At 44.8% G+C, this 11,992-nt stretch overlaps 2 pseudogenes; one reads left to right on the forward strand and one right to left on the reverse strand.

Annotated features, from left to right (window-relative positions):
* Positions 1–2,109: 2,109 nt before the first annotated feature.
* LOC107524424 (centromere protein L pseudogene) lies at positions 2,110–4,527 on the reverse strand (annotated as a pseudogene).
* Positions 4,528–7,765: 3,238 nt separating this feature from the next.
* On the forward strand, positions 7,766–9,147 carry LOC107524417 (transcriptional enhancer factor TEF-4 pseudogene; annotated as a pseudogene).
* The last annotated feature ends 2,845 nt before the right edge of the window (positions 9,148–11,992 follow it).

Here is an 11,992-nt window from a genome sequence, read left to right on the forward strand (position 1 = left end):
GGGAATCACACCCACTGGTGTATCGGGATGCTCTACCCTACTGAGCTACCTGGCCAGTGCCTCTTTGCACACCTTCTTAAAGTGGCAAAATGAATACATTCCTTACCATGACCCAAAGATATAATCACTCATTACATATTAAAAAACAACAACACAAAAAACCCCAAAGAAAAAACCAAAAACTTAAGATCATGCTTAGTAATCAGTGTTCAGTATTCAGTCATACTTAGAAATCATTCATGTATCAAAAGATTATTATAAATTAAATTGATTTACTATTAGTCCAAGTTTTTAAGTTACCTAAGAATTTTGGAAATTTTGTTTAAGCTGGCATACTATAAGCCATACTGTCACGAAAACTTAGTTGAAATTATGATTCCATTTATTTGAACACAAATATACATTTTATTAATCTTAAACATTTTATAGGAGTAATGCTAGCTTATTTCAGAAATAACCAATATAAGAAATTTATGAAAATAAACGTTGCCACAGAGAGCTGTCAGTCATTAGTTAGATAGCAAAGTGGGGCTAGAGTTGACCAAGAGGCCTGTATAGGAGTTTCTCAGGCGATTCAGAGATCCTTAGAGACATGGTTCTGTGATGAGCCCCAAGGTGTGCTGGTCAGACCAGCAACAGTGTCATTCACCTTAGATGTCTATTTGATTATCAATGTTGATGGTTTGGGCTTGTCATTTCAACAGTCTATTATGGTTCAGGATGGTGTAAGGAGCTCTGCATTAGAGTTATTCTTAATCATTTGTGTGGAATTTCCATAGTACATGCTTATTTTAAGAAAATTAAAGAAATATATGACAGAATGAGGAGAAAAAAAGAAATTTATGAAGTTCCAGTTAACTGATTTCTTTATGAGAAAATAAACCTGAATCTTATGAAAAAGTAAAATGTATGCTTACAGTGTAGTTAGTACTGATAGTCAGAGAAAAAATATAAAACTGTTTATTTTCTTTCTTAAATCAAAATTGTCAAATCAGTCTGATCTGGATTTTTAAAATGTTTCTGAGCTAGCAGTTTCTATAAGAGTAATTTTCCCCTAAAAGTTCAGCACAGTTAAAGTATTAAAGGTACAGTTTGTTTATTTTCTATAAATTTTTTGAATATTTTATTTGTTTAGGCACCTATTATCTCTATAAACTATCAGATAGTGATAAATAGGTGTCTAAACTTAAGAGATGTAGAGAAATATTTCACACTTGCACAATTAGAGGCAAAGGTTATGCTAAATTATAGACATAAATACAAAGAGAGCTTATAGCTTCAGTTGTATGACTTCAGCCATGGATCAAAAATAAACAGAAACACAAAAGCTCACCTATCCTGATCTCAAGGAATTCCTTCATAGTGGGCATCAAATACCTGGTTGATTGAATTGAGCTCACAAACAGACAAACAAAAAGACAAATCAGATTCTCTGTCATCTGTCATCCAATAATAGAGAATACGTCTTTCTCATCCATCCAACAGAGATTCTAAATCATCAGACCATATCAGCAAATTTTCTAATCATTGCTGCCATCAGTAGAGAATAATTGCTTGGCCTTGAATGAACCAGAAACAAAAACAAAACCACAAAATTGGGGGGGAAAACAAAAACCCACCAGAATCAGTACAGTTAGTTTTACCACTGCTTGAGAATCACTCTGGAAGCCAAGAAATGGCATGTCTATGCTTAAGCAACTCATAGGTACACTTCCAAAGCAAGGCAGTTTAATTGGCTCTGTCAGATAAGTCCATTTAAACATCTCAATGGGATGACTTCTGAAAGGGCTGAAGTAAATTTTCAGAAAGGTAAAATCTTGACTATCTTGGAAACATAAAATAAGCTCATACCAAAAATGTTATTAAACACATTAGCTGATCATGGAACCAATGAGATGTTAAAATTGGCTCAAGGAGCCCTGACTGGTGTTGCTCAGTGGTTAGAGTATCAGCCCATGCACTGAAGGGTCCCGGGTTCAATTCCCAGTCAACAGCACGTACCTGGGTTGCAGGTTTGATCCCCTGCCCCAGTCAGGGTGCATGCAGGAGGTAACCAATCAATGTGTCTCTCTCACATCCATATTTCTCTCTCTCTCCCCCTCTCCCTTCCACTCTAAAAATCAATGGAAAAAAAATATCCTCAGTGAGGATTAACAAATAAATAAATCCGTTAATTAATTAAAAATGGGATCAAGGAGCATTTAAGGAGTCAGGGATTTATGAACAGCTTAGTATCCTGCAAGGCCATCAACTGTAACCTTTGGCATTCTCTTTTCTACTGAACAGAAGTTATGTGCATCTCTACCAGACAAAAAAAAAAAATCTACAACTTAATCTGCCCCTAAGGAGTTGTAAAATAGTGCAGTCAAAATCTTTTTCTATTTGTGTTTCCATGTTTTGCCTATCACTTTTTTCCTTATGGTAGGACTAGGGTGACAAAGCTAATTAAGAAGTTCTCACTTATTTATGGTAATAGTAACTTCAGTAATTATATTTTTTGTTTGTTTGCTTTTTAAAGATTTTGAGAGAGAGAAGAAGGAAGAGGGAGAGAAAAAACATCAATCACGGGTTTGAACCCAAAGCTGGGACATGTGCCCTAACAGGGAATCAAACGCAACCATTTGGTGCGTGGGAGGACACCCAAACAACTAAGCCACACTGGTCAAGGCATAACTTCAATAATTTTAAATGCTTTTCCTTTAATTGCTATTGAAGCTGAGTACTTTTGTAGATAGAGTCTTTCTGTTTCTCCTCATATAAACTCTTAATTCATCTACTCTGAATCACTCTGGGAATGAAATTTGGGCTTCTTTTTTTTTTCTTCTTCATTTTAAAAATGAGTATTTAATTCAACACTGCAGTAAGAACAGAACAATATTAAAAACAGAAGCACATTAGCAGCTTAAAAATGTTTATTAATCTTTAGTTTCCTCTGGAGATTTTTTATTGCTAGTTCTCTACAGCAAAATGATGCTAGGAAAATGTTTTAGAAGACAAAATTCTCTACGAATGCAAATCTAACATGCTTAAATAGGAGCACAGTTTTTAAAGACCCAAATAAAAAATATTCATTATTAGCACTATCTCATTTGTATCCTAAAAGTTTGACATAATGTACATTACATATTTTTTAGAAAGATGGCCAACAAATTAACAACTCAGCATTTTCTAGAGACTGGCATCCTAGATCAGCTTGACTATTACATGAGCACCTGGCTGTGGTTCACCCACTACCACCTTCATTGTTCCTCTATATCCTTTTTAGCTTCCATCTGAGCAACTCCAAAGGCACTGTGAAAAAAACAGGTGCAGATACAGATGGCTATTTCTCCTGCAGTCTCTCTCATAATAGCAATTAGGAAAATAATAGAGAAAAAGGTATATAATCCATATCTTATAGTCCCCACAAGGTCTCACTCAATTTGAAAAATTGCCAGTTCTGTCAAATATGCGAACACTCCAATAAGGTATTTATGACACAGAATCTTTATTTTTCCATCAGCATGTGCCAAAGCTATAGATATTGAAACACTAACCAATCTCGTGGCTGATAACTGACTTTTGAAATGCCTATGGAAATGTGAATAGAGACGGTCCATGAATAAACCAGCTTCCTCCTTGGTAACTTTCCCAGGTGTTTTGTGGACACTGTGCCACACAACTTTTGCATCCTCTGGATGTATGACATAAGAAATGTCCAGACCTCGAGAGCTACAAGGTACAGACCAAAGAAATTCAGTAGTAGCCGCATAACGGTCCGTTTTACATGCAGTCCACATAGCAGGCATCCAGGAGAGATTAAACGCGTTGATTGCTAGGGACTGAAATAACAGTCAAAAGTTTTATGAAACCAGGTTCCAATTATGGCTGTAAGAGTCTCTGCTCTGTTTGCAAGGAATAAGGGTAGACAGGTGAAATCTGAAACAGTCTCCAAAAGACTGTCTCCATATAGACAGCAGAAACAAACCAGTCCACAGCACTTTACCTTCTCTGTTCTCAGATGGCAATTGAGATTCTGACAGAATCTGGACAAGAAATGCTCCAGGGTCTCAGTGTTCCTTTCATTCCTCGGAGAGTAGAGAAAATCACTTCGATGTTGAAGTCTTCTCCCACTTCCACAGCAAGTCCTTTTTGCTTCTGAGCAGCAATAAATGCGCTCAGAAGTTTAGAACACTTTGAGATTTGCATGTATGGGAGAATTCATATAGGGGAGTTAAACTATATGAAGTCCCGTTTATGCAGAAGGAATGCGACCTTCTGAGGAGCACCATCTTCCGGCAACTGTGAACCCTGGGGGATTTTCCTCCGAGGTGGAGTCAGGAGAAATGACCTCGGCTTCCTGAGGAATTTTAATTGTTGGTGCAGAGGGCTGGCACCTATCATCTTTAAGCCTTGAGGATGCACTTTGCATGGGAGTCGATTCTGGTGCGTCACAAGAATTCATGGTCAATAAAATGCTGTAATGACGCTGTGTCACCCAATCCGGCTTCACGAACCATTCTTCAAGTCTGGATCCAAAACCACGCGGAGACTGAAATCCCCTTTAAAAAAAAAAAGCCACCCAAATGCCTCTTAAGACAGAGACCGGAGGAACACGTGGCCCGCGCAAATTACTTGGTGATCCACAAGACGCGACTCACCGGGTCACCAAAACGCCAGTAAGGAGAGCGCCGCTCGCGCAGGCGCCGGGCGAGCCGCCTCCGCCCTGGGCCGAGCAGCCCCGCCCGCCCTCCACCGGCCCCGCGCCGCGCCTGCCCGGGCTCCTCTGCCCTCCGCCAAAGCCCTGCCTGTGCCAAGGCCAGCTGCGAAACCCTGCGGTGAGCGGCGGCAATTAGCCCTCGGCCGCGGCAACTTAAAATCGTTTGCCAGGTCGCTCTGCGGCCCCACCAAGAAGCCAAGGCGGCTTCCTTGTCGCCCATTCCAAGTCAGCGAAGCAACTGCGGTGGCCATTGTAACTACGGTCACAACGAAGGGACCTAACCATTGTCAATTTTGCTAACCGCTTGGAGGTGGTTCTCAGCTCTTTTCAACTTTTTTTAATATCTTTATTGATTTCAGAGAGGAAGGGAGAGAGAGAGAAACATCAATGATGAGAGTCATCACCTACCGGCTGCCTCCTGCGCAATCCCCACCGGGGATGGAGCCGCAACTGGGGCACGTGCCCTGACCGGCGGACCCGGAATCCCACGGAAATCTGGATCCTAGGTCCACGCTCGGCCGCTGAGCCCCGCCCGCCCGCCGGGCGCCGCTCCTTTCTATTGGTGCAAAGTTTTCCTTCCTGTTTCCTTCCGGCAGGCTCCGGGAGCGCCTCCGCTCCGATTGGTTGAGCGCCTTCGCCGTGATCTTGGCGCTTGGTCCGCCCCCCTGACGTGCTGCAGCATTCGGGCTGCCGCTGCGCGTTTGCCCTCCTTCCTCTTCCTCAAGCGCCGTGGGCGCCTGGGAGAATCGGAACCGAGGACGAATTCCCGGGTTTCCTGCTCTGGTTCCGCCTGCAGGAATCTGGGGGTCACGCTGAAGGAAGGGAAGAGCATGGGTGTGTTGACCAGCCCCTTGCCTCTCTCAGGGCATCTATTTTTTTATTCACATTTTTTTAAATCCCCACCAGAGGATATTCTTTCCATTGCTTTTTCAGAGAGAATGGAGAGAGAGACACCAATTGGTTGCCCAGACGCAGGTGGGGATGGAGCCTGCTAGCGAGGTACCTGCCATTAGGCGGAAAGAACCGGGACCCTTCAGCCTGGGGGCCAGGGCTCCAGCCATGGGGACAGACCAGCTAGGGCTACCTTTGTACGGCTTAATGATGGTGGGCTCCGCTTAAGAAGTCTTCTCTTTGATGTTGCAGCTTTCATTATTAGCTCTCTTGGCTCCTAAGTTAAATTAATGCCCAAGTATTTTGAGCCTTTTTTTGGTGGTGGTGGGGTCATCATTGTAAATGAAATCTTGCTTTTAAATTATATTTTCTAGCTATATTTTACTGATAAAAGGAATGTAGTAGGTTTTCTTGTTTCTCATGCAGGAGACTATGCTTAAGTTATAAATCCAAGGCATGATATCAGGCCTGTGGTCACCAAGCGTCTCCTCCCAATTAGAGGCAGTACAGAAACGCAGTTAAGAGTACTGAGGTCTGAATCCCCACTCTGCCACTCCCTCCCTAGCCTGATGAATTTCGGCAAATTAGTAAACTTCTCTGTGTCTCAGTTTCCTTAGCCAAAAAGTGTGAGTAGTAATAGTACGTACTTGCCTCATAGTGTAGCGGAAAAGACTCAGGCCGCACACCGGAGGAGGCGAAAGGAGACCTTTATTAACGCATGTGGTCCCAGTCTCCAAATTCTGGGCCCCGAACAAAGAGCTTGGGTCAGCTTTATAGGGTCGGAGGTTGGGCCTGCTTGTGGCCCGAAAATAGTGGGCGGGGTTACAGAGGTCAGATAAGGTCACATGTACATTCAGGCGGGTAACCTGATACCTGAAATGGGGAATCTTCCTAAAATGGGGGCGGTTCCTGCCTCAATAGGATTGTCAAAAGGATTAATTGAAGTAATATATGCAAAGACCACATCTAGCTCATAGTAAACACACAGTGTATGTTAGTTGTTGTCATTACTCAGGATTACCTAAGCCTTAAGTTGAGCGAGGGCAAAGAAGTGGAAAAGCATTGCAGAGGATGGAAAAATTTACTTCTTTGGTGATTGGCCCCAGCAGTGAGGTTTCTCCTCAGTATTTGATGTGGAAGATCTGTACACACTTACAAGACACGCAGTTTCAAAACCACCTTTCCGAAATCAGAGACAACCTTAACTAGGATCTTTGTGTGATCCCGTTATTGCCGTTTCTATAATCAGTGAATTTTTACTTTACAACAAAATTTAGTAAATATCCTTTATTTTGTTTTGTGGATTACACTTAAAATAGAAGAATTGGCCAGGTGTTCCAAAAAGAAAATCTGATTTTGTACTCCATATGCAAAGCTGCTATCATAGTCACTGTTTTTGCCCATGTTTATTATGTATTTTGTTTTGCTTCAATTCGCTTAATTTTATGCTACATTAGCCATTTAAGGAGGATTTATGGCAGATGATATCTAACAGTTTCATTTAGCAAAGATGCCAGGTATATAGTGTTAGAAAATTGTAATGGGAAGATTCTAACCTTGTTTACAGAGCACCCTACTTACCCCAAACATTTTAGCATCTGTTCAAGACACATTCATCAGCAGGCACTTGCAGTAATGTGAATGGAATACTGATTTCCAAAGACAAGGCAATCAACAGTTGCTTGATTTGGAAACTAAATGGTTCTTGTTATTTTGCTTGAGAGTGTCAGAGTGTGGCTGCAAGAATGCTGTTCTGGTTTGACTAAGAGAAAGTCTAACTGACTGCAGGATTATCTAGAAATCTGGTAGGTTTCAGGGGAGGGCTGGAGAGAGTTTGCCCCTCCCCTCCACATCCCATCCATCACCAAGTCTGACTGACTCTTTGTCAGCCAATTGCTCTTACCATCTGCCCCTCCTCTCCATTGACCCTGCTCTGGGTTAGTCTGCATCAGCTGTCACACCGCAAAGCTACCTGCCACTCTACTGCCTCTAGCCTTGTCCTCTCTAATGGCTTCTCTGCATTGCTCTTGCTTGAGTGATTTTTCTAACTTACAAATCTTGTTATTTTACTTCCCAGATCAAAGTTACTCAGTGGTCTTATGATAAAACCAAAACTTTTGCAAGTCCTCAGGGTTGCCCCCATCTTTCTGTTAAGACTCTTCTTCTGCTCTCGGCTCCCCAGCCCCAGGCCAGGAGGCCCAGATGGGGGAACCCCGGGCTGGGGCCCCCCTGGACGATGGCAGCGCCTGGACAGGCAGTGAGGAAGGAAGTGAGGAGGGCACCGGTGGCAGTGAGGGGGCTGGAGGAGATGGGGGCCCAGATGCAGAGGGTGTCTGGAGTCCAGACATCGAGCAGAGCTTCCAGGAGGCCCTGGCCATCTACCCGCCTTGTGGCCGGCGGAAAATCATCCTGTCTGAGCAAAGCAAGATGTACGGTCGGAATGAACTGGTTGCCCGCTACATCAAGCTGGGAACGGGGAGACCCGGACTCGTAAACAGGTCTCTAGTCACATCCAGGTCTTGGCCCGAAGGAAATCGAGGGAAATCCAGTCCAAGCTCAAGGCCCTGAATGTGGGCCAGGTTTCCAAGGATAAGGCTTTCCAGACCATGGCCACCATGGCCTCGGCCCAGCTCATCTCGGCACCTTCTCTGCAGGCCAAACTGGGTCCCGCTGGTCCTCAGGCCTCTGAGCTTTTCCAGTTTTGGTCAGGGGCCTCTGGGACCCCCTGGAATGTTCCAGATGTGAAGCCATTCTCGCAGACACCGTTCTCCTTGTCACTGACCCCCCATCTACTGACCTCCCAGGGTAGGAGCCCCCCGAAGCCCTCTCACCCCCTGCCCTGCCCCCTCCCCCCGCTCGGTGACCGCAGCCTGGCAGGCTCGCGCCCTGGGCGCTGCCCGGTGCCAGCTGGTGGAACTCGCGGCCCTGCGGAACCCCGGATGCAGGAGACTCTGACCAGAGGCCACTGTTTGTACACATCAGCCAGCACTGCCCCGGCCCTGGGGCGCCCCCCCTCGAGAGTGTGGATGTCCGACAGATCTATGACAAATTCCCTGAGAAAAAGGGTGGTCTGCGGGAGCTGCGTGATCTGGCCCCCACGCTTTCTTCCTGGTCAAGGTCTGGGCGGACCTGAACTGGGGCGCGAGTGGCGAGGAGGCGGCAGCAGCGGCGGCTTCTATGGCCCGAGCAGCCGGTATGAGAGCCTGGAGCACAGCACCCTCACCTGTCCCTCCAAGGTCCGCTCCTTCGGCAAGCGGCGGCGGAGAAAGCGGAGCCGGAGCGCCGCGGCTGGAGGACGGCGGGTTCGCGCCCCGCCTGCTGCGCCACCCGCGCGTGAGTGCCTGCTGCATTTCTTGCACGGGCTGCGGCAGCCGCCTGAGCGCCGCGTGATGAACAGTGCCCTGCGGAACTTCACCGTCCTCCAGGTGGCGACCAATCGAGACGCCCGGGAGCTGCTGCTCTGCACTGCCTACGTCTTTGAAGGCTCCACCAGTGAGAGGGGGGCCCAGCACCACATTTATCGCCTGGTCAGGGACTGAAGGGGGACCCAAAAAGTGGCTCACCCCCAGAACACCCTCCTCCCAGGAAGCACCTCCAGCTTTCCTCAGGCTTATTTGGAGAGGGGGCTGCTCCCTGTTAAGAGGGGACCTTGAAAGCTGGGTGGTGAGTTGAATGGGCTGTGACTGAGAGGAAAAGATGGATGGATTCTGATATTGGGACCTCACAGGGGTCTGTGAAAGGACAGATCACTCCATGGCATTGGGGCTGGGGACCTGAGGAGCCCTGAGGATACAGCATAGTCTCTGTCTCTAACAGGTGCCCTCCCCACTCTGTTCTGGGTGTTTGGGAGGGCCCTAGTTACATATTGGCTTGCCCTTCTCTGTGTTTTTCAACTCCCCTTTTCCCAATCTGCCTCTCCTTACCACCTCCACCCTGTGATCCTGATATCAAATATTGAAGGTTAACCCTTTCTGTGCAGGGCCAGGTGGGCCCTGGAAATATTTTTTTTAATATAACAAGAGATATTTATAAGTGGGTGTTAAGGTCGTGACTTTTTTCTCAGCTGAGCAAGCAGTGGGGCGAGGCTTTTTAATGTTATGCCCTGTTCTACATGAGCCACGGGCTAGACTGTATTGTTTGCCACCCCCACCCCTCCACCCCCCCGCCCCAAAATTGTGTTGGTTTGTGTTTTGACAGAGGATAAAGCTATTTTACAAAAAAAAAAAAAGACTGTTCTTCTGTTCCCTTCCATAAGCTTCATCCCCTGGAGTATGGAACAACTTGTGGGTCCCTTCACTCATCCTTCACATTTATGCTCAATTGCTTTTCTGTAAAGAATTACCCAAGCCTTCCCAGCAGACCTAAAAAGTCTTCTGTGTTCCTACAATACTTTGTAAATAGGTCTGCTAATGGCAGAGTTAGTCCTCACATGCTGAATTTGGCTAACAAAGAATTCAGAACCAAGAACTCTGGTGAAAGGGAAAGTTTATTTAGAAAGTCACAGAGGTAGGAGAAGTGAGCCACCTCTGCTGCTTGGACTCAGGAAACAAGTTACAGAGGCAAATAAAAGGGCCCTTGGATACATGCCTTAGGAAAGAAGTGGGCACAGGGGTGGCACAAGTGAGAGAGAGGGAGAGAAGGAGGAGGAGAGGTAGAGGGAGAGAAAGAGAGAGAGAGAGAGCAAGAGAGAGTGCCCTGTGTCTATTGCCTTAGAGATTTTTATATATTTTCTAAAGGCAGAAATTTTAGGGGAGGTCTCAGGGGAAGATCTCAATAGAATATTCATCAGCTTTCCAGATGTGTCCTTTCAGGGTCATGGTCTCTAGTGATTGCTTGGCACTAGGGTAGAGGGTCATTAGTCATTGCATCTGGTCCTGATGTCAGCCATGACATTACTTCTTCTGGTTTTGCTACTTTCCTGGGCCCGAGCTGAAACACAACTGAGGCCTAGATGTTATCTAGTTCCACCAAAACTGTATCTCTGGTCAACAGACCTGAGACTGTTCCTAAGACTATTTGATGCTGATAAGAACCTCATTGTCCTGAGGGCTTAATGTTTAAGGGAGTGGTCCAGCAAGGACTTTTATGGGAGTTGCATGAGGCTATCCTCCAGCCTCCTTGTTCCTCCTCTAAGGGAGAGTCTAAACCACATGACTAACAGCATGCTAGGGAGGAAAGGTCACCCTGGGAGCAAGGTCGTAGCCTATAATAGTTGTTTCCTATAGTTTTTCCCATTGCTAGTCACCCGGGACTTTCCATCCTGGTGACATTCTGTACCTGGCCTATCGTTCCTGCTCTGCTCATGCCTGTATAACTGCCTACTTGTTCAGCTCCATAACAAGAAATAAAACATTATGTTAAGGGGGGTGGAGGGATTGAAATAAAAGGGAAAAAAGAGAGAACTCATGGATATGGACAACAGTCTAGTGATTGCCATGGGGTGGGGTGGGTGGAGGTGGAAGAAGGCATAGAGGGGATAAACGGTGATGGAAAAATGTTTTTAAAATAGTAGCTACCTTTCATCATGCATTTACTATTTGCCTGGAATTTAGGCAAGTACAGTACTTTTAATTTTTTAAAATACATTTTTATTGATTTTAGAGAGACTGGGAGAGGGAGAGAGAGAAACATCAAGAAACATCAATCGGTTGCCTCCCTCACACACCTCAAATGGGGATTGAACCCATAAACTGGGTATGTGCCTGACCAGGAATTGAACCAGCAACCTTTCTGTGCTTAGGATGACACTCAACCAACTGAGCCACACTGACCAGGGCAATACTTTTAATTTTGTTATGTCAGTGTTTCTCAAATTTCAGTGTACACTATTTTCTTTAATTTGACTCATTTTTACTAACATAAATGTATTTTTTTAAATACTTTTTTATTGATTTTTAGAGAGAGAGGAAGGGAGAGAGATAGAGAGATAGAAACATCTATGTGAAAACAATACATCAGTGGGCTGCCTCCTGCATGCCCCTTAATGTGAATCAAGTCCCAAATCCGGGTATGTACCCTGACTGGGAATCAAACTGTTGACCTCTTGGTTCAATGGTGGATGCTCAACCACTGAGCTAATATGAATGTATTTTAGAAAAACATTTATACCACTATGTGGAAAACTAGTATCACTCTCCATAAATGGAAATAAAGTAAGTTAGGCAGTATAAACAGTGGTATATTTAATCAGTTCACTAAATTGTGTTCCAATGAGAAGAAGAAGCATGTTTAAGATCAGTCAGAAAATAAAGATACTCAGCTCAATCTCACATAGCTTAAAAAAAAAATGAGGACCTACATTAATAGAAATGTTTTAGTTTTGATGTAAATTTACATCAAGAATTCTAATTCATGTCCATTCATAGTTCAAGAGGTGATTACATATAACTTACTCTTTTGATA

The sequence above is a fragment of the Miniopterus natalensis genome, chromosome 1 (assembly GCF_054644295.1).
Source record: "Miniopterus natalensis isolate mMinNat1 chromosome 1, mMinNat1.hap1, whole genome shotgun sequence".
Classification (NCBI taxonomy): Eukaryota; Metazoa; Chordata; class Mammalia; order Chiroptera; family Miniopteridae; genus Miniopterus; species Miniopterus natalensis.